This window comes from Myodes glareolus, chromosome 6, assembly GCF_982192425.1.
Source record: "Myodes glareolus chromosome 6, mMyoGla1.1, whole genome shotgun sequence".
Lineage (NCBI taxonomy): Eukaryota > Metazoa > Chordata > Mammalia > Rodentia > Cricetidae > Myodes > Myodes glareolus.
In genome coordinates, this window is record NC_142031.1 from 87,832,031 (window position 1) to 87,853,300 (window position 21,270).

Here is a 21,270-nt window from a genome sequence, read left to right on the forward strand (position 1 = left end):
TTTTAAAAGTAATTTCTGATCCTTTTTGCTCAGATTTTATATGCCCTGATATTTTCTTCTTTCTTTTGAGTTGCATGAGTCCCTAAAGTTTTTCAAATAATCTTTTTCCCCATATGTATGGCTTGTTTTTTTTTCTTTTTTAAACCAGAGTATAGGTTGGCTCTTAAGTTTATTGGTCAACTCATTTGCTAGACAGAAGCCTTTTAGTTTTGTATAATCCATTAATTTATTTTTGTCTGTGCCTTTGGAATGATACAATCCAGATTTATGTTACTATAAGAAAATACCAAGACAATTATTTTACACATAGAAATAGTTTATTTTGGTAAATGGTTCTGAGGTACTAGTACAAGGTCAAGTAGCTGCTTACTCTGGGTCTTTGGCCAAGATAACGTGTGACATAGTAACTTACTTATATTAGAGACCCAGAAGAAGAGGAAAAAAAAGGGTGGAGTCTCAGGAAACTCTAAACTCTCCCATATATGTCTCCTCACTGTCTTTCAAACTCATGACCTCTTTTTCATTGTTATTGCATATAGAATATATATGTTATATATATATTATATTTATATTATATATATTATAATATATATTCCTAAGTAAAAGCTATCTAGTCTGTATCTGTATACTGTTACTTATTTTTCTGTTTTCAGGGATGACAATTTGACATTGGACAAAATTGGTGTGTTCTTCCCTGGGAGGACCACCTTTCTTGTTCCCAGATTTCCTCAGCTGCCTATAGTTCTTTTTGTAGGACGGAGGCCTTGTGGGTTTGCCCCCTTATAGTTTGGTATGTCTACTGCTGTCTTCCACGTTTTGTTCATATTTGGACAGTCATGTTGGTAAGACTATATAGGTGTGGCTTCTGATGTTACCAGGAGACACAGTCTCACAGAAAACTCCATGGTTCTAAGGCTCTTACATTCTTGCTGCTGCTTCTTCTGTGATGGTCCCTGAGTCTGAGGTGCAGGCGTTGTTTTGTATATGTATCCACATGGAGTATGCTTCACAAATCTGCATTTTGATTGGTTGTGGTTTTCTGTAATGATCTCTGTCTGTTGTAAAGGCGTATCCTTGAGAAGGTATGAGGACTGTATTTATCTGTGGGCATAAGGACAGATATTTAGAGTCTGGTTAAAGATTATGCTGTTTTAAAAAAATGGTAGTTGTAGGTTCTCCAAGATCCATGACTTCACTAATCTTGGATTATTGTCTGGGTTTCTAAAAATAAAGAGTTGAAGATGTATTACATTTGTTTATACTGTGGAACATTTGCTTAATAATGCAAAGATGTACTGTATTCTTTTTTTCTTTTTCTTTTTCAAGACAGGGTTTCCCTGTAACGTTGGAGCTGGTCCTGGAACTAGCTCTTGTAGACCAGGCTGTCCTTGAACTTACAGAGATCTGCCTGCTTCTACCTCCTGAGTGTTGGGATTAAAGGTGCGCATCACCACTGCCTGGTGTGTTGCACCCTTTTATGTTGCTTTCATTGTGTTGTTTCACCTGTCTAAAACACCTGATGGTCTAATAAAGAGCAGAACAGTCAATAGCTAGGCAGCAGATAGGAGGGGCTGCTAGGTGTGGAGAATAAATAGAAAGAGACATCTGGGAAGAGAAAAAGGAGTGGTGAAAAGATAAGTAGAGGAGGACTCCAGGGGCAATCACTGAGCTACACAGCCAGCTACGGAGTAAAAAGCAAAGAGAGATATATAAAATAGAGAAAGATAAGAGCCCAGAGGCAAAAGGTAGATGGGATGATTAAGTTATGAAAAGCTGCTAAGAAACAAGTTAAGGTAAGGCTGAGCATTCATAAGAAATAATAAGACTCTGTATGACTTATCTGGGAGCTGGGTAGTGGGCCTCCCAAAGACAAAAGTGCCAAAAGAGCAAAATCAGTCAACCACAACCTGAAGTCCACTTAAAAAGCTATTGGTTACTGCCGAGGTTTGAAAGCCACTATTGCATGCTTAGGATTATTTTGCCATTCTGACCTTTGTTGTGGTTCATAGACATCATAGCTGTGTAGGACTGTTTTTAGCTTCCCTCTTTTGGAAGCCTACAAGGTGCCTCCTGGTACCATGAAACCTAGTTCTTAGGGAGGAGGCAGGCACTTCAATTCCAGCTCAGAAACCACTGAACCCTGTGTCTAAAGAGCATGGTATCTTCGTCGAGGGATTTACCTTTCACCTCTGAGGCAACCAAGGGCTTAAGCTATAGCATCTATGTTTTGGGAGTCTTTTGGATAACCCTGATTGAGGACTTGAAAGAGGGCTTTTCATGTCTGGTGTTGGGTTTTGTGTTAGGGGGTCTTGCTTAGAGGGAATATTGTCATTCCAGATGAGAAAATTGTATTTAAGCAATGTGTGCATGTTTATACATACTTACATGTATACAGGATTTTATAAGTGAATAGTTAATGGTGCAATTCCTTATTACTCTTTCAGACCTCCTTACTGTTATTTTATCCCCATCTCTCCTTTTTCTGCATTTGTCTCCCCCACCATAACCAGAGGCCCCTCATTTCTCCATTTCCCAAATTAGATGACTTATACCTGCAATTCTGTTCTCTATCATTCCCTATTATCTTATACCCTAGCAGTCATCCCAATGTTTTCCTTATTTCTGTGCTTACTACAGAGTATGTGCTCACAACTGAAGATCTGGAGCCAGACCCTCTGATGAGCGAGAACTTGTGGTGTCTGTCTTTCTGGGTCTGGGTTACCTCACTCAGTGTAATCCTTCCAAGTTCTGTGCATTTTCTTGCAGAGTTCATGATCCATTTTTCTTTACAGTTAAATAGGAATCCGTAGTGCGCATGTACCACATTTTTGTTATTCATTCCTTGGCTGAAGGATAGTTAGATTGTTTCAGTTTCCTGCCTATTGTGAGTACAGCAGCAGTAGAAATGATTGAGCAAGCATTTATAGAGTAAGAAGTCAAGATCTTTGAGCATATACCACAGAATGTTGTAACTGGCCATATGAGGGATTTCTTTTTAGCATTTTGGGGATTCTCCACACTGCTTTCCAGAGCAGCTCTAATCCCATGAACAGTAAGTGAGGGTTCCTATTTCCTCACACTCACTCCAGCATTTGTGGCATACTGTTTTGTGGATCTTTATCATTCTGATTGGGATAAGATGAAATATTAAGGCTGTTTTGATTTTCATTGCCCTAATTGCTAAAGATACATAAAGATTCTTCTTGAGATATTTTATAGTCATTTTTTTTCCTTTGAGAACTCTCTGTCCAGGCAATAGTCCTGTTTTACAATTGGGTCATTTGTTTTATACTCTTATTTTTTTTTAGTTCTTTGTATATTCTAGGTATTAAACCTCCGTCAGATGACTGGCTAGTTGGCCAAAATTTCCTCCCATTCTGTGTTCTTCCTCTTCCCTGTTTGATTATTTGCTTAGCTCTGCAGAAGCTCCTTGTTGTCTAAAGTCCCACTTGTGAATTATTAACCTTAATTATTAGGCAAATGGAATTCTATTCAGAAAGCCACCTCCTCTATCTACATTACATAGGATACTGCCTATGTTTTCCTCGGGCAGCTTAAGTGTTTCATGTTGAGGTACTTAATCCATTTGGTATTCGTTTTGGCAGGTGATATAGGTTAGAGACGGGTCTAATTTAAATTTTCTGTGTGTTGGATAGCTCATATTCCTACACCATTTTCTGGTCATGTTGTCTTTTCTACAGTTTGTCTTTTCACTTCATTAATTAAACAAAACATCCATGCAGTTTATTTTAGTATTATCCTGAACAAAACTCTACACTTTTGTATATAATTGTAGCTCAAGAATGAGAACGCAAGGTGAAAGATGGAAAAATAAAGCTCTATATGCTTCTTACTCACGAATTCGCCAATAGCTTCATTTCTGATGCATTTCTAAGAGAACAATGAAGCTAATCAAAACTTTATGACTGGGAAACCAAAGCACATTTCATTCACAGATGGCTTACAGAGGTGATGAGCCCCTAAGAGAAATTTCTTTATGGTCAGTGTCAATACAGTACTCCCAACCTATGACTCTTTATCTTTCTGAATGCCTCTTAAGAACAACCGAAACAGGCAATGATGCATAAAAATCCTGACTCCTGCAGTCTCAGATACTGGAAGACTATTCAGAGGTTTATTTATGCCTCTTCTCTCTATCTTCATTAGCAGTGCCTTCCACCGCAGGAACTAGGAACATCCTTTAAGACAGCAGGCACCTTTATAACTTTCTTTTCCAATCTGAAAATATTATTTCCTTATCTTCTTTGGAAGCGAAGCAATAAAGGTTTAAAGAGAAAGAAACATGTACAAATCAGACAACATTTCTGCTGTACTAATTTATTCCACTATACGTTATTGATGTCTCATTTTTTTTTATAGGCCATAGTTCAAGCTTTTGCTTTAAGAAATGAAAGTCCCTATAATTCCAAAAGATCTGAGATTTTTAGGGATGTACAAAATAAAATGCTCAAAATTCTCTTCATCTCTATAACTCGTGAAAAGAGGAGTAAACTTTAAGTGTTATTAAAAAGTACACTTATCAAAGTTTGTCATAACTCTTGATATGGATAATTACAGCTAGTAATGGGTTTGTAGCCCTTTTGTTGGTCAGGATCCATCTATATGCACTATGTAGATACACTGGAAACATTTATTGCCCAATATTTTAAATTAACAATGCAGAGAGATGTTGCCCATAACCAGGGTCATTGAACTCCATTAGGCTTCAATAAAATTGAATGAACTACATCTTCTTTGTGCAGATATTGATCACCATGACAATATATTGGGTATATATTGGGTATTGAAAGGAAAAGATCTGAGTTGTATACCTTTTGTATATGGAAGTTGGAGAAGGAAGAGCAGATGTAAGAAGGTGGCCAGTTACTGTGTTCTGAACAATGATTAATTCATTTACTTAAAAAAAATAGCTGTCAGGTTTTCTGATGCTCTTTATTTCTTTGCAGGAATCCCAGGAACAAGTGAGCAGTGCTTCATTCTTCCTCATTCCTGCTTAAACGGATATTTTCATAAACCATCCCATATGAAAGAAAGAAAATCTTATTTTACTCATTCTGTTGGGGCATCTGTGTGTTTGAGCCCTGTTGCTAGAGATCTATGGAGGCGTACGGTTGGTCCTTAAATAATCTTGCGTCAGTGAGGAGGAGCTAAATGAATTAAGAGATTAATTGGATGTCTCTGTGAATTTGAGTGCCAGTGCTAATAATAGTGTTTCCTCAGGGTTTTATGAATATACTATACATCCTGGTCTGTATTTTCAGGTAGAAAGCATTTTAAGGAAAAAAAAAAGGTTTCAAAAGCAAGTTATATTCTGCACATTCAGGGAGGCAATGGGTAAGGCAAATGTTAGTAGAAAGAAGGCAACTAATATTTTCATGTGTGTGTGTGTGTGTGTGTGTGTGTGTGTAGTGCTTATTGACTCACATATTTGAACTTAAAGTTTTATGGACTTCTAAAAGAAAATTAAAACAAATTTCGATGTGTGCTTAACTAAATAGGGGTTTACCTATCATCCCAAGAGCACACAGTCAGAGTGTTACACATTATAAAAGTGTTAAACAATTGCTATGTTGAGAAACTCATCCACTGAATTGGGATACCATTTTAACTAATCTTGTTATACACCTGGCAATTACATATGAATCAGAAACATCAACAGCTCTCATAGGTGGTACCTGATGCTGCTGAGAGTAGTTAGCATTTCAAAAAGGCTCCTTTGCAACCTAAATGATGCCAGCTTCAGATTACTGGTCGGATTATAGTAGCTGTATTTTCTTCAACACAAGGCAGTTAGTATGTGAGCAGAATGCTAGGTACTATTGCTACAGATGAACGCACTTAGCTTCCTTCTCATCAGTGTGATTAATTGCTTCATGTACAGGCATCCAAGGCACCCAGAGTGAGAAATCAACTGGTCACCACTTTCCAAATGTCATTTGGTGCACTGTAAACAGTCTGTTTTCAAACTGAAATTCTGAACTCATTTAACAATGCCTCTGCCTTTCCCCCAGTGTCAACCCCTGGTAATCATTATTTCCCGTTCTTTTTCTGTGAATTAAATTACTCTAGGTATATGTGGGGTTATATAATGAAGGTTTTATTTTGCAATTTCTGTATTTAGTACAGTATCTTCAAGGTTTATGCATGCTATAAAATTTATCAGTTCCTCATTCCTAAGACTGAATAATGCTATGTAAATTATTCAATAACATAGCAATTATAAAGCATTACATATAAAGCAATATATGTTAATAAAATAAAATGTATTTTTTCTATCCATCCATCAATGAACTTTTGTACTATTTTTTATTAATTTCTGCAATACTATGATAAAATATCATAGCATTACATTGTTCTCTCATTTTATCTACCACTTTCTGCATTATACATTTATAATAATTATTCAGTATGAATGATAAGCTTCTTGGGGATAAGATCCTTGTTAGTCTTTTATTTATTAATAAGTCCATAGCATCAAATACAATTTTTGGAGATAGCAGGTCTTGAATATGATCAATTAGAGCTAAGCATATATCATATTAAATCCTAGGCTTTAGAGTTTTGACACAGCAATTACCACCATCATAGACAGGAAATAAGAAAACAAAGCATAAGTTTTCAGTGATGATAGTGTATAAAAGCCTCTGTCCCATGTGAAATTTTAATGTCTGTTAATAATATTCAGAATAAGTGAAGATATCACTCCCAGCACTGGATGTGATAAATCACATTGCTATACTACGCAAAGTAGTGCATAGTTACATAAATGTCATGGGTATGAATCTAGAAGAACAGAACATTTAGATTTCAGCCTGATTAAACGAATTAACTACTTACATCTTTACTATGACATAAAACACAAATCCTATAGTCTAGTCTTGTAGAGAAACTTTACAAGAGAATTCTAAAAACCCATTTGCTCCAAGGTATGTTATTTTATTTGGTATGATTTTCATCAACATGTTTTGATTTATGACACCACTAGCAACAAAGATAATCAAAGGAAATGCATAAAATAACTCTGAGTGTAGACAAGGATCTAAATTTTAAAATTACAGTAATGAAATTATTGAGTTTTGCTATAGAGACCATTTCTGGACTATGTAGATTTGTGTTATTATTTTAATGTGAGGAGTCAACACTTTTACAACTAGCTATTTTCTTTTAATGAAGAGAAAACCAGGGAGCAGAAAAATTTCTGTTGTCTATTAATTCAGACAACATTTGAATTCAAATTTGTTTACTCATGTTTCTAATTCTTGAAATGCTGTTTTGGGGAACAAAATGTATTTATGCATTTCTCACTTTATTTACTGTTTTCTTTTTCAGGTATGTAGTTAGATAAAACTAATATGGCGGAAAAGACAGTAATTCTTTTAAGATTATTTGAAAATAACAGTAAGCCATTTTTAACAGGTTCTTCTTCAGAGTATAAACTCCTACATTATAAATATTCATGAGGATGAAACTTCCCTTTCGTTCACTTAATCTCCTTCTCCATGGGCAACTGCTGTTACTGATGTGATTTCCAACCACCTGTGGCCATCTTTTGGATATGCTTTGTGTAGTTGTTCTGCTTCAACTATCTCAAGCTATCACTTCCATCACCATGGCTCCAATGCCACCTTGCTGTTCTGAGGGCTATGTAAGATTCTAGCTTGTGCTCGAGTCACGACTATCTAGTCAGGTTATTCTCTATCAACATTTAGAGTCCTTCAGTTTGTTTTGACTCTTCTAACTAGAATTTCCATGAATATGTTTGTACTATATCATTTTTCACATAAGCTAAATATTTCATGGGTAATCTTCAATAAAGAAAAAAATGATTATATCTGTGTCTTTGTTATGGTAGATGTTATGTTAAAATGGGTTCCCTTATATATGTTTAAGATTGTTAAAATGATTTTTTTTGTTTTTGTTTTTCAAGACAGCATTTCTCTATAGCTTTGGAGCCTGTCCTGAAACTCTGTAGACCAGGCTGGCCTCAAACTCAAAGAGATCCGCCTGCTTCTGCCTCCAAATGCTGGGATTAAAGGCATGTAGCACCACTGTCTGGCTTTGAAATGAATTTTTTAAGAGTCTTTGAGTTCTTTATAAATGCATGGATTCAACTACAAGAATATAAGAGGAAGTTGCTTATCTCATCATGCATAATGCCTCTTCTAGTTTTCCCTAAATGCTAGCCTGATGTCTGTGCAATTCTCAGTGTCTACTTATGAACTCCTTCTAATTGCATCACTTAGACACAAACTCTAGGCATTACCATAGACTAGGGAAGGGAATGGTAGGTGACAAGACAGCCCTCTTAGGAAAGGATTCATGCCTGCTTTTGTATAGGGCACAGTGGGGCTCTCCTGGAAGGTGAATGAAGCAGAGGAACAACATTTTGAGTGGGTTCAGCAATGGGAATTGTGACAGGGGTCAGAACCTGAGCTCCCTCCTTGATGGGCTGTCTTAGTCACTTTTTTATTAATATGATAGAACACCACGGCCAAAAGCAGCTTGGGAAGGAAAGGATATATTTATGCTAACAGTTGCAGCCCATTGTAACGGACAGTCAGGACCAGGTAGGAACCTTCACTGTCAAAAAATTGACCTCTGATTTTTGATTCACTGTCTACTAATTATGTTATCTATCCAAACTTAATTTAATACAAAGTTTAAAATTTTGACTTTTATTTAAGAAAACAGTTGTAAACATAAAATAGTAAATATTGTCATATTTAAATGAGAATTACAATTTAGGGCAAAGATGCAATGATATAAGTCTATGCCATCACTAGGTATCATGGTGACATATGTGACAGCATTTCCGCTTAGGCTTAAGTAGAAGAAAAGCCTCATGAGTCAATCAAAACCTTTCCTTGGATGTGGGGTGAGGTCTTGACTCATTTCTGGGAATTTCAAGTCAGATCGATAACAAATGCCCATCAAACTTCACGATAACACAGGTATGTCACAAGTGCACAGATGACCATGAGAACATGCTACTTTCTCCAAACTTCTCACTATCCTTTTTTCTCTTTTCTAGGTTAATATAACTTCTTCTTTTTTTTTAGATTTATTTATTATGTATACAGTGTTCTGTACTGCGTGCATACCCTCAGGCCAGAAGAAGGACCCTCATTACAACTGATTGTGAGCCACTATGTGGTTGTTTGGAAAAGAACTCAGGACCCCCAGAAAAGCAGCCAGTGCTCTTAACCTCTGAGGCATCTTCCCAGTCCCAACACAACTTCTTAAAAGAATATTTTGGTGCTCCAATTTTAAAGTAACCAGCTTAGTCAAAAGTATTCTTAACACATTTCTTCCTTCTTAGCTTAGCGGTGATGCCAAGGTGACTTATGCTCACAACAGTAGACCAAGGCTCTTCTTGGAAAATAAAGAAAACAAGGCTTTAATGCTATAAAATCTCTCATAGGATATGCAGAAAAGCATTCCAAGTCTTACTTTTTTGTGTTGGAATTGACTTTCTTCCAAGCCTGACAAGAGATTCAACTCCCTCCTCTCCTAAATCATCTCTGCATGTTCTTCATTTCCTGTTCTGTGGCTGCCATGACTCAGTAGTTTTCTGCTCATTTTCAAATAGTAACCCAGGCCATGTGATCTCATTATTGATTTTTCAGCATTTCATAAATTAAGTTGGCTCTGTTCTGGAACCAATGTAGGTCCATGGTGCATCAAGAATATAAAAGTAGGAAGTCTATGAAGTATTATTTTTTTCTCACACCTCATGAGAGTAAAAAAAAATAGGAGAAAATAGAATCTAGCTGACTTTATTTTGGCCATAGTCTGATGTGAGTAGTGATATTTTTCTACCATCAGTGACTTGCCTAGAGAAGAATTTTAAGAGGTGCCACATAAAATGGCCATTTTATCTGGGAAAGGCTAGCTTGTGATATAAATCAGAACAAAGCTTCCAGGAGAGAAGAACATTACTTTTTAGAGTGATGAAAATGAGGTTGGTTTTTATACATAATGGGAAAAAGGAAAGGCTTCGAGGTTCCAGGACTGCAGAATCTATAATATTGCTCAAGAAAGGGGCAGCCTACCAATTGCATGGGATCCGTTATTTACCCAATGACTATTCCACAGCCCACTTTATGTGTCTATTGAAAGAGACTAGCAAGGCAGAAATGGGAATTATGTGGATGGGATGTGGTAATTACAATGTAATTTTAAACTTGCTATTTAAAATCTATTATTTAACTGTAATGGATTGCTTGATACATGCCTTTCGATCGACATTGGTGACCTGCCTACAAGTTATGATAGTGCAATTGTGGCACAAAACTTATATGACTAACCAACCAACATTTGATTGGATTTAAGCTCCCCTCCATGAGATAGAGTCTATTTTATCAGCACTGCTTAGTGGCCAAGGATCTGATTTTAGACAGACAGGGACCTGAGGGAAGAAAAATATTACTGCCCTGCTAAAGGTATATAACAATAAAATGACGCCTAAGAACAGCCTGCTACACTCACAGATCAGTGTCCTTTTTTCTCAAAGTTTATTAAATTATAAAAGTTTCCATTTCCACTCCTCCTCCCAACACCCTCCCACTCCCCCCACTCCCTCTCCTCTTCCCTCTCCATCCCTAAGAGCAATCAGGGTTTCCTGCCCTGTGGGAAGTTCAAGTTCCTCCCCCCTCCCTCCAGGTCCAGGAAGGTGAGTATCCAAACAGACTGGATCCCAAAAATCCAGTATATGCAGAGGAAACAAGTCCCAGTGTCATTGTCAATGGCTTTTCAGAAAGACTCCGGGCCAGCCACATTCAGAAAATCCGGCCACATTCAGAGAATCTGGATGGATACCTGCTCGTTCAATCCCAGTCCAACTGGCCTTGGTGAACTCTCATTAGATCAGTCCCCTTGTATCAGTGGGTAATCGCACCCCTCGCGGTCCTGATTTCCTTTTTCATGTTCTTCCTCCTTCTGCTCCTCATGTGGACTCATGGGGAGTTCAGTCTGGTGCTCCAATGTGGGTCTCCGTCTGTATCGCCATCCATCGTCGGATGAAGGTTCCCTCTGGTCTTGCCTTCTTTGCTCATGTTCTCTTTCCTTCTGCTTCTCGTTTGGACCTAGGGAGTTAAGTCCAGTGTTCCAATGTGGGTCTCTGTCTCTATCTCCATCCATCTTTCCCAGACATCCTTAGATAGGTTTCCTCGTGTAGTAGATGGGAATAAATAGAGACCCACAGCTGGACAGTAAGCAGAGAGTGAGACCATTCAGTCCTAAATGGATGCTTCTATCAAGTGCCTTCTGTAGGGCTAAGAGAACCGTGCATAAGAGGAGGCAGAAAGAACTCAAGATCCGGAGGCATTCTAAACACAGCAGGACCACCACACATTTGAGCTCATAGAAACAGTGGCAGCATGCACAGGGCCTGCACCACTGTAGCTTGATGGTGTCCCAGTGCTGAGAGGGGTAAACCACATCCCTAGTTCAGAAGCTAACTCCAGCTGACAACTGCTCACAAACAAGAAACTAGTTTTCTCCACCAGAGCCTCACTGGGTGAACAAACCACTCTTTTTTTTTTTTTTTTTGGTTTCTTTTTTTTTTTTCAAAGTTTATTAAAATATAAAAGTTTCCATTTTCGCCCCTCCTCCCAACACCCTCCCACTCCCCCCACTCCCTCTCCTCTTCCCTCTCCATCCCTAAGAGCAGTCAGGGTTTCCTGCCCTGTGGGTAGTTCAAGTTCCTCCCTGCTCCCTCCAGGACCAGGAAGGTGGGCAAGGGGAGCGATCACCCACTGATACAAGGCGACTGATCTAATGAGAGTTCACCAAGGCCAGTTGACTGGGACTGAAGGAGCGCTTGATCCAACCAGATTCTCTGGAGGAGGCTGGATTCTCTGAATGTGGCTGGCCCGAAGTCTTTCTAAAAAGCCATTGACAATGACTCTGGGACTTGTTTCCTCTGAACAAACTACTCTTAAGGCCAGAATCCGTGCCTAGCAGTGGCTTTTTTTTTTTAAATTTTCAAGATAGGGTTTCTCTGTAGCTTTTTGTTTCCTGTCCTGGAACTAGCTCTTGTAGACCAGGCAGGCCTCGAACTCAGAGATCCACCTGCCTCTGCCTCCTGAGTGCTGGGATTAAAGGCATGTGCCACTACCACCCGGCTAGCAGTGGCCTTTTTTTTTTTTTTGTGGTTCATTGTCTCATAAGTCTTTTTCGAGCTTTTGTTCCCTTACAAGTCTTTCACATAAGTATTATGGTTTCTGGTTTTTGTGTTTTTATAGAATTTCTGTGTTTTTGTACCTTTTTCTTTGGTTCTTGCTCTTTTGATTTTATTTTACCACCTTTTTTCTTCCTCCTCCTCCTCCTCCTCGCCTTTCTTCTTCTTCTGTTATTATTATTGATAGATGTTTGTCTCCCAAGGAGATGAAGAAAGAAAGGGTATGGGATTTGTGTGAGTGGAAAAGTGGGGAGGAGTTGGGGAGGTAGAACCATAATTAGAATATTTTGTATCAAATTATCTATTCTGAATAAAACCAAAATAAAACATTGTTGCTTGTGATTTGAAATAATGAATTGAAAAATAAAACCAAAATAACAAATATAGGATAAAAGTGTTCTAAGCCTTCATGGAAACTATGATGGCTCTGCCTCTGCTACATACACCACTAGATAAAGGAGTGAGATATATTATCAAGAATCATGAGAACTGTGACAGACACAGTAATCACAAGGATAAATTTCCTCCCTCTTTACCTTTTTCCTGTTTATCTCATTCACTTTCAGCCATGTTAAGTTTATTATTAGATTTTGGAAGAAACCTGAGATGTGGAGATAGTTTCACTTGCCACAATCTGTAGAGAGTGGCTACTTATGGATCTGCTCTGATTTAAGATCTTGGCATGGTAAGCATTATGGTATCGGTGTGAAATCTCTGCCACAGTCCTGTGTATTTGAACACTTGGTCTTTTCTGTTGCTATTGCTTTGTAAAGTTGTGTACCTTTAGTGTACGGGGCATATCCAGATAAAGTGGGTTGCTTTGAACAGCCTTGACTTTTGTAATGCAACCCTGCCTCTGGATCAAGCCTTTCTCCTTCTAATTCAATGTCACATAACAGGTGGCTGTTGTGAATTCCTTGCCACAGAACCTTTCAACATCATGTCTTCCCTACCCTAATGAATTGCAACATAAACACTGGGCCAAGATAAATCCCTCCTCTCTTAAGGCATTTCTTTCAGGTATTCTGTCACTGTGATGAGAAAAGTAATTCACACAGGAAGGTGCTGGGCACTTAAATCATTAAATGGTTGCTAGGAAGGAACCATGGCTCCTAAGAAGCTGTAGGAAGTATATGCTCAGTTAAGTAGTGACCACACTGAACTTCATGGTGTTAGTTGCTACAATCTGCCCAAACTCAGATTCAGAACAGATAAGGTCTGATCAGACATGTGGAGTGCTGCAGATACCTGTAGTACTGCAGATCCATGGAATGCTTCAAATATATGGAACGTAGCTGATGCCTGGGGTGTTGTAGATACATGAAATATATGGAGTGCTACATATACCTAGATTGCTGTAGAATTATGGGATACAGCAGATGTATAGAGTACTTCAAATACACAGAATGCTGCAGATACATGGGGTGTTGCTGATATAAGGAGTGTGGCAGATCCGTGGAGTGCTTCAGATATTTGGAATATAGCAGATACTTGGGATGTTGCAGATATGGAGTGCAGCAGATATATGGAGTGCTGCAGAAACATGTGGTAATGTAGGTATATGGAAAGTTGCAGGTATCTGAGATACTGCAGATACATCGTATACTACAGATGCGTGGAATGCTGCCGTCAAAAGTTTTAGTTGCAACAGAGGAACAGTTTGAATTTTTCCTACCATAAGGTAATAGCATGGTTTCAGGAAAAGGATCTAGTGTTTGGTTGGTTTTATAATTAATGCTCTAGGATATGACAGCTTTTATTTTGCATACGTGATTATATGTGCTTGCTATGAGGTCTCTGATCTGTCCATGTGCCTTATTCATGTGGCTAAGGGAAGGAACTGTTACTACCATCTCAAAGAAATTTGACACAAATGTGAGGCTCTTCCAATTATTTTCTGCACATTCAATTCTGGTTTTTGTCTGGGAACTTCTGTGTTGCTCATTCAATACATTTTGTTTTGTAAAAGTTACAAAGCTCCATTTAAAGATCATAAGAGACTAAATAAGGTATTCAAAATATTTTGATATTTTAAAGATATTTGGATTTATTCAAACTTGGTTGCTTCTTGGAAAATGAGGCTATTTGTATACCTATCATCTGGTTTTGAAAAATGCAGTAACAACCTGGTCACTTTAATATCTACATAGAATAAATAAGCTAAAATAATAAAATTTTATTAAAACAATATTATTGAATTAGAAAATTTGGTATCAAAATATGCCACTTGCCAACAACAGGTACTGTCATAACTCTGAGCTGAAATTTTACAAAAAAATATGTGTGAGAGGTAGTAAAACACCTCAATAAATTCAGTGGGTTTAATTAGAGTGTCTTCTTATTAGTACAGTATTGTGTCTTTCAAACCAATATAGTCATTTTGTACCCTTATCATCAGAACTCAAGGAAGGAAGAGTCATATTCCTCAATGACTCTGTTCCCTGCTCAAGGAAATAGCTTCCAACCCATGGTCATGCAGGTAATCCTAGTTAAGACTCATTGGGAAGAATGGGTTTGGTGTGAGGCTGTGTGGGAAGTCCTTCTGTATAGTGTTTCTTTTATTGGTTGAGGAATAAAGAAGCTACCTTAGCTTGTGATAGGGCAGAGGAGGGCTATGTGGGGAAAACTAAACTGCAGGTTGGGAAAAAGGAGGTGGAGTTGTGAGAAGCCATGCAGCTGCCACCAGAGAAAGTCGTGTCCAAACCTTGCTGGAAAGCCACAGCCACATGGAGATACACAGATTAATAGAAATAGGTTAGCCAAAGATAGAAGAGCTAGTTTCAATACTCTTAAGTGATTGGCCAAGTATTGATTTAAATAATATTCTTTGTGATTATTTTAGGAGTCTGGGTGGCCGGAAAATGAACAAGCAGCCTTCCCCAACAGATGGGCACTCCAACATGTGCTACCAAAATCCACAAAAAACCTGAGAGGACTTGGAAAAGAATCCTAGACACTAAAAAACAAAGTTTAGTCACATTTTCTTGGATGGACTCTTCTTGCTGGCAGCATGCTGCAGCTCCTTTAAGAGAGGTCTTCCTGATTCAGTGGTAGCAAAAAAACATAAGAACAAGAACAACAACAAAAACACAAAAGCAGTGTGGTTTCAATACAGCGGCATACTGATTCACCAGCACAAATGGCTCTGACTCTTGGGAGGTCTGACTATGGAGCATTTAAATGGGGTCTGTGAGCAGAGGGCCACAACTTGCTTGATGGCAACATGGATCTGCTGCATACCTAAAAATGGGACAATGTACATGTCTCTCAGAAGCAGCGAACATGCCTCCACCATGTTGCACTGGTCAAAGCAAGCAGGCATGGCTAAGGCCATGCCTGCTTAGCATTAAAATAAAAAAAAAGCAGTCCTGGTCAAAAGATAATTACAGATATGCGATAAAGACAAATTCAGATTTAAAAAGATCACTAAATGGGTCACAGTGTGTTTAAAAAATGTATGTAGGCTTGGGAGAGAGAAGAAAAAGAGTATAAAGAATTAGAAAAAGAAGTAAATATTTTTTTAAAAAAATAAAGTCTTTAAAGAAACAGGGTAACAAAAACTCTACCAGAGAACTCCTACAGCTGATCAACACCTTTAGTACTGTGGCAGGATACAAGATCAACTCTAAAAAAATCAGTTGCTGTCCTATACACAAAGAACAAAGATACAGAGAGGGAAGTCAGAGAAACATTACTTTTCATGATAGCCACAAAAAGTATCTTTGGGTAACTTTAACCAAGGAAGTGAAAGACCTATTTGACAAGAACTTTAAGGTTTTGAAGAAAGAAATTGAAGAGGATACCAGAAAATGGAAGAATCTCCCATGCTCTTGGATTAGGAGGATCAACATAGTAAAAATGGCAATTCTACCAAAAACAATCTATAGATTCAATGCAATCCCCATCAAAATCCCAGCGAAATTCTTCACAGACCTTGAGAGAACAATAATAAAGTTTATACGACAAAAGAAAAAACCCAGGATAGCCAAAATAATCCTTTACAATTAAAGTACTTCCAGAGGCATTACCATCTGTGACTTCAAACTCTATTACAGAGCTACAGTAATGAAAACTGCTTGGTATTAGCACAAAAACAGAGATGGTGACCAATGAAATTGAATCAAAGACCCTGATATTAATTCACAAGCCTATGAACACCTGATTTTCGACAAAGGAGCTAAAATTATACAATGGATGAAAGAAAGCATCTTTAACAAATGGAGCTGGCATAACTGAATGTCAACCTGTAGAAGAATGAAAACAGATCCATATCTATCACCATGCACAAAACTCAAGTCCAAATGAATTAAAGACCTCAATATTAAGCTTGGGGAATAGGATGGGTGGGATGGAGGATGGGTGGATATGGGAGCAGGGAAGTATATATCTTAATTAAAGGAACCATTTTAGGGTTGACAAGAGACTTGACTCTAGAGGGGTTCCCAGGTCCAAGGTTCGTTGGGTAGCAGAGGAGTGGGTGCCTGAACTGGCCTTGTCCCATAGCCACACTGATGAATATCTTGTAATCACCATAGAACTTTCATCTGGCGATGGATGGAGATAGAGACAGAGACCCACACTGGAGCACTGGACTGAACTCCCAAGGTCCAAATGAGGAGCAGAGGGAGGGAGAGCATGAGCAAAGAAGTCAGGACCGTGAGGGGTATGCCCACCCACTGAGATGGTGGGACTGATCTAATGGGAACTCACCAAGGCCAGCTAGACTGGAACTGATGGAGCATGTGATCAAACTGGACCCTCTGGCAATGAAGGCTGACTGAGAAGCCAAGGACAATGGCACTGAGTTTTGATTCTACTGCATGGACTGACTTTGTGGGAGTCTGGTTTGTTTGGATGCTCACCTTTTGGTGGGAGGACCTTGGACTTCCCACTGGGCAGGGAACCCTGACTGCTCTTAAAACTAGAGAAGGAGGGGGAAGTGGGGAGAGGGAGGGAAAAGGGAGGTGGGGAGGAAGTGGAAATTTTTAATAAATAAATAAATAAATAAATAAAGTAAAAAAAGAAAGAAGAAGCAGGGTAAAATTATAGAAAAAGTAATAGAGTAAAAAAATAAGCCATTTAAAAATAGAATATACACAGAGAGTCTGGATTATGTATATTATTTGTTTTCTTTAAATTTTTTGACTGTGAAGAAGCTAAGTACAAAGAGACATTTCATTATATGGACTGCTAAGCTAAACCAGCATATATATTTTAAAGGTATCATGACTTCAGAATTTGGGTTAAGAATTTGTTGCTTTGGAAAAGAGGTTCTTCTTTTGTTTACACAGAAAGCAAGCCAATAAATTTCTTCCAGACTAATGGGATTTGATGAACCAAGACCCCTCCTGAAATGTCAAAATAAACACCCTCAAAAATTACTTCACTCAACAAAAAACAGGAAAAAGTTTGGAGAGAATTTCACTCAAATACCCCAAATGATTGTTTATAAATGTTTGTTTACAGTTAAAGGGGGATATGCTATATAGAGGTTTGCATTGGTATGGATCTTGGTCTGTTGACACAAATTTTAGGTCAATTTTACTATATATGTATATTTCTGCTCTTGATTAAGATATTGTGTTTGGATTGCTTATAGACCGGAAGCCGGGACCTTAGCTCTCTTTCCCATCTTGCAAGATGGCGGGTGAAAAAGCTGATAAACCTGATACAAAAGAGAAGAAACCTGTAGCCAAGAAGGCTGGCAGTGATGCCCCTGCCGCTGGTGCAGCCAAAAAGGGTGACCCTAAGGCTAAAAAGCTCAAGGAGGGGAAGCCCCATTGCAGCCGAAATCCAGTCCTTGTTAGAGGAATTGGCAGGTACTCATGATCTGCTATGTATTCCAGAAAGGCCTTGTACAAAAGGAAATACACAGCTGCGAAAACCAAGGTTGAAAAGAAAAAAAAAAAGAAAAGGTCCTTGCTACTGTCACAAAACCAGTTGGTGGTGACAAGAATGGTGGTACCCGGGTGGTTAAGCTTCGAAAAATGCCCAGGTATTATCCTACCGAAGATGTGCCTCGGAAGCTGCTGAGCCATGACAAAAAGCCCTTCAGTCAGCACGTGAGACGCCTGCGTGCTAGCATCACTCCTGGAACTGTCCTCATCATCCTCACCGGGCGCCACAGGGGCAAGAGAGTGGTTTTCCTGAAGCAACTGGGCAGTGGTTTACTGCTTGTGACAGGACCTTTTGCCCTCAACAGAGTTCCTCTCAGAAGAACACATCAGAAGTTTGTCATTGCCACCTCTACAAAAGTTGATATCAGCACAGTTAAAATCCCCAAACACCTGACTGATGCTTACTTCAAGAAAAAGCAGCTGCGTAAGCCCAGGCACCAGGAGGGCGAGATCTTTGACACAGAGAAGGAGAAATATGAGATTACAGAGCAGCGCAAGGCTGATAAGAAAACGGTGGACTCGCAGATTCTGCCAAAGATCAAAGCTGTTCCTCAGCTGCAGGGCTACCTGCGCTCTCAGTTCTCTCTGACTAACGGGATGTATCCTCACAAACTGGTTTTCTAAATTGCTAACAACCTAATTAAACAGCTTCATGTGAAAAAAAAAGATATTGTGTTTGGGGCTCATTTATAAATGTATAATTAAGAAATATAGGTTAATAGAGAGTTATCTATAATAGTCCAGCTTGTAGTCATGTTAGTTAAGTTTTCTAGATGTACAGAGATATAGTTCAGCTGAATAGGTATTCTTCAAATCTTTCATAAATGTACAGACTATGGAATTTAAAATGTTATAAGAACTTAGGACTTTTCATGACAGTGAAATTCATCTGATCCTGGCAGTACCGATCTACTTCAAGAAGATGATGGACATTAAAGAAGCTCCTTATGGAATTTGTTGATCATTTGGGCAAGAGACTGCTCTTGTCTGGATTGCTTGATGTTATACTGTCTGAACTGAACATTCAGGATCCACAGAGGAATGACTGCTGAACTTGCCTAAAGGTGAGACCATCCTTCCGGGTTCCTGCTTTATGAAAAAAATCTGCCATATATTCTGCAGTACACAGAAGAAAGTGACTGACAAAATGACAATATAGGCGGAACTGTCTTTGAAGTTTCCTGCTTCATGGGAAAGTCTGCTGGATACTATGGGCCAGTAGGATGAAGATGATTGTTCCAATGGTGCAGAAAAACTTTGGGAGACTGTCCAGACAGTGAGATGTCTCTATCAATTCTAGAATTTTGGAAGTTGCTTATAATGAACTTCCTGTTTACTTAGGTAATATTATATCCTTCTGGAATCTTTGATGGAGTTGAAGAATATATATACTTTTTCCTAGCTATGATAAAAGATAAAGTAGATATAAATATTGTAACTGTAATTCTTGCTTTATACCTGTTTTTTATATGTGATTTTACTATATTAAAGTCAAAACTTCCTTTTTAATTAAACAGAAAAGGGGAAATGGTGTGGGAAGTCCTTCTGTATATGTGTTTCTTTTATTGGTTAATGAATAAACAAGCTACCTTGGCCTGTGATAGGGCATAGGAAAGCTAGGCAGGGAAAACTAAGCTGAATACTGGGATAAAGAAGGTGTAGTCAAAAGAAACCACGAAGCTGTCACCAGAGACAGTCGTGCCAAAACCTTGCTGGTAAGCCACAGCCATATGGTGATATTCAGATTAACAGAAATGGGTTACTCAAAGATATAAGAGCTAGCTGCAATATGCTTAAGTGCCAAACAGTGATTTAAGTAATACAATTTCTGTGACTACTTTGGGAGTCTGGGCAGCTGGGAAATGAGCAAACAGCCTCTCCCAACAGGGGGAGAGAATAAATGAGGGCAATAGAAGAGAATATAATCAAAGTAAATTATATATGTAAAGGTATTGTGAAAGAATATATACTCATTAGAGTACTACTCAGTGGTAAAAAGCAATGTCATCTTGAATTTTGCATGAAAATGGATGGAAATAGAAAACACTATCCTGAGTGAGGTAACCCAGACACAAAAAGAGGAATATGGTATGTACTCACTCATAAGGGGATTTTAGCCATAAACAAAAGACATTGAGCCTATAATTTGTGATCCTAGAGAAGCTCAATAAGAAGGTGAACCTCCCCCCAAAATATATAGTTATCTTTCTGGATATTGGAAGCAGATAAGATTACCAGGCAAAACTTGGGTGCACGGAGGTATGGGGGTGGATGTAAGGGGAGATGGGTAGAGAGAAGGGAGAAGGGGAGGATTGGGGAGAGCTTGGGTGAATGGAATGGTTGAGATGGAGAAAGGGTGGATATGGGAGCAGGGAAGTGTATATCTTAAGGGAGCCAATTTAAGGTTGCCAAGAGACTTGACTCTAGAGGGGTTCCCACGTGTCCGAGGAGATGTCCCCAGTTTGTTCCTTGGGCAGCTGAGGAGAGAGCACCTGAACTAACCCTATCCTATAGCCACACTGATGAATATCTTGCAATCACCATAGAGACTTCATCTGGTGATGGATGGAGATAGAGACAGAGACCCACATTGGAGCACTGGACTGAGCTCCCAAGGTCCAAATGAGGAGCAGAAGGAGGGAGAACATGAGCAAAGAAGTCAGGACCATAAGGGGTATGCCCACCCACTGAGATGGTGGGGCTGATCTAATGGGAACTCACCAAGGCCAGCTAGACTGGGACTGATGGAGCATGTGATCTAACCGGACTCTCTGAATGTGGCTGACAAAGAGGGCTGACTGAGAAGCCAAGGACAATGGCACTGGGTTTTGATTCTTCTGCATGGACTGACTTTATGGAAGCCTAGTCTGTTTGGATGCTCACCTTCCTAGACCTGGATGGAGTGGAGAGGACCTTGGACTTCCCACAGGGCAGGTAATCCTGACTGCTCTTTGGACTGGAGACAAAGTGGGAGGGGGAGTGGGAGGAAGGGGAGAGAAATGGGAGGAGGTGGAAATTTTTAATAATAATAATAATAATAAAAAGAATAAATTAAAATGGTTAAATCTTAAAGTTTTCTAATATGTATGTTTGTATTTAGGAATTGTGTTGTCCTGTATAATTTATTAGATTCTTCATTCAGATGAGTTTAAACACTGGTGACATTTTATG

The 21,270-nt window shown here is 38.8% G+C and overlaps 1 pseudogene; it reads left to right on the plus strand.

Annotated features, from left to right (window-relative positions):
• Positions 1–17,835: 17,835 nt before the first annotated feature.
• LOC148121882 (large ribosomal subunit protein eL6 pseudogene) lies at positions 17,836–18,748 on the plus strand (annotated as a pseudogene).
• The last annotated feature ends 2,522 nt before the right edge of the window (positions 18,749–21,270 follow it).